General features: G+C 41.8%; 1 non-coding gene across 1 annotated transcript; it reads left to right on the top strand.

Moving 5' to 3' along the window:
* Positions 1-1421: 1421 nt before the first annotated feature.
* Positions 1422-1528, top strand: LOC139903127 (small nucleolar RNA R71). The gene has a single exon (XR_011777971.1). It is a non-coding gene; the product is annotated as a small nucleolar RNA R71 (small nucleolar RNA).
* The last annotated feature ends 848 nt before the right edge of the window (positions 1529-2376 follow it).

Raw genomic sequence — 2376 nt, 5'->3', positions numbered from 1 at the left:
ATTGGGGTGTGTAGGTCTTCCTTAATATTCATTACTACGAAATCCGTAGGATACAAGAATTTGTCGACTTTCACCAAGACGTTCTCAACTATGCCCTTAGGATATCGAATTGTATGATCGGAAAGTTGGATTGTCATTTTGGTTGGTGACAACTCTCCTAACTCTAATCTCTTGTAGAGAGAGTAGGGGATTAGGTTGATACTTGCTCCTAAATCTGCTAGCGCATGAATGGTTCCAGATTGGTAGATTGAACACTGGAAAACGAATTGACCCGTATCTCCTAGCTTAGTTGGTAGAGAGTTTCTGAGTAATGCAGAGCATTCTTCACTCAGTGGAATTTTGTTAGAGTCTGGTATCCTCTCCTTTGTAGATAGAAGTCTTCGGATGTATCTCTTCTGGTTGGGAACTTTGGACATTGTGTCTAGGAATCTGCCATCTAGTTTGAAGGAATCAAGCTTGGATGGTTCTTCTTGTAGCCTTCTAGGATAAGGTACGCGAACTGGAGTTTCAGGAGTCAGCTTCTGAGTATATGTTGATTTGTTCTTGAGCCTAGTTGACCTTCCGCGTGGTTCTTCCTCTGGGATTACGGAATCCATTTGCTTTGCTTCTTCTATGTGGGGATTCTGGATAGTATTACTTGGCAATCTTCCCTGCGGTCGGGTTTCAAAGCTTTGTGATAACTGTCTGGGCTGTGTTTCTAAACTTTTGAGCAGAGCCAATTGATTTCTCATTAGTATCTTCGTCTGATCTTGTCTGGTTGCAGTTCTCTGATTTAGTTGTTGTTGTCCTTGGATGAACTGAGTTAACTGATCATCAGCTCCGAGAGTGGGGTTAGCTGCTTTTGTAATCTGGGTGGTAGGGGAATTCTCCTCAACTGGGGGACCAGTGAGTGGAAGTGGTTGATAGTAGGTCAATTGAGATTCTTGGGCTGGATAAGGTGGATAGCGATAGCGGAAAGGTTGATTGCTTCGCTGAAATTGATTAACCCTTGGTGGTTGATTAAATCCGGGATTTGGTGGACGAGCTGGGTATTGAACGTAACAGACTGAACCGTCAGGGTTTTCGTACTCAACTTGATAGTCTTCAGTAGGTTGCGGGTTGGTACAATTAACACAAGCCTGAGCTTGGTTAACCTGCTGCGGTTGCGTCTTCAATTCTCTGAGTTGCTTGGCAAGAGATTCCATCTTATCTGTGAGGGATTTGATGGCCTCCGTTTGATTGTTAAGTGCAGAGAGTGGGGTAGATGATGAAGTTGTTTCACCACTGTTCCAGTCATGATGATGCATCGTCATGTTTCGAGCAATTCCCATGCTTCATCTGCGGTTTGGTTCATCAGATTCCCTTGAGCAGCTGCATCGATCGTCGTCCTATGATTTACCGTAAGACCATTGTAGAAGGTACAGATTTGGGCTGACCGTTCTAACTGGTGATTAGGGCATTTCTTCAGCAGGGTTTTGAAACGCTCCCATGCAGTGTAAAGAGATTCATCATAACTTTGTTTGAAGTTAATGATGTCATTCTTCAGTTTGGTTTGTTTAGAAGGAGGGAAATATTTGGTTAGGAATTTAGTCGCCATCTCCGTCCATGACGTGATGGAATCTTTTTCCAGTCCTTCAAATCAAGTTTGAGCATGATAAGTGAGAGAGTAGGGGAACAAGTATAGTCGGACTATATCTTGTCCTATCCCTGGCTGTTTGTAGGAGTTTGAAAGAGATATGAATTTATCAAGGTGAGAATTAGGATCGTCATTCGGTAATCCATGAAACTGACAGCTATTCTGAATGAGCTGGATGATGTGATGTTTTAACTCGAACGAGTGTCCTTGAATCTCTGGAAATCTGATTGGTCCTCCTCGAGCTTCAATCGAGGGTTTCGTGTTTTCTGCTAAAGTAACGCGTAACACCATTTGGTTTCTGATTCGTGCTTCCTTGCGTGCGTTAGAGATTATTGCGTCTGGATAAGGTACGAATAAGAACGGCCCTGGTCTAGATCGGGTTTGGGTCATACACTAGGTATGCCTTTTTATTTTTAATTTTCGCAAATAAGCTAAATTATAATAAGCTAAACTAAACTAATCTAATTCTAAGGTAATATAATTTAATCTAAGGCAATCTAAGGTAATCTAAGGTGGTCTAATCTAAGGTAAACTAGAGTAATCTAAAGTGATCTAATCTAATTAACTAACTATCCTATGGTGGAATATGTTTTTGGTTCTGGCTACTGATTCCCTGGTATTTCGGTAACAAAGTTCCACACAAACTATTCAACAAACCAAGTGGCTAGGCCGACTACGGAGAGGCAGGATCCTTTTGGTCCCAATATAATTGGCGACTGTTCGGAAAATCTAATAACCAAGTCTGTGTATAATTGTCTTTC

This window comes from Rutidosis leptorrhynchoides, chromosome 3 (assembly GCF_046630445.1).
Source record: "Rutidosis leptorrhynchoides isolate AG116_Rl617_1_P2 chromosome 3, CSIRO_AGI_Rlap_v1, whole genome shotgun sequence".
NCBI classification, from domain to species: domain Eukaryota; kingdom Viridiplantae; phylum Streptophyta; class Magnoliopsida; order Asterales; family Asteraceae; genus Rutidosis; species Rutidosis leptorrhynchoides.
Note: the sequence above shows the minus strand (reverse complement) of the source record. Positions and strands in the feature narration are given on the sequence as shown.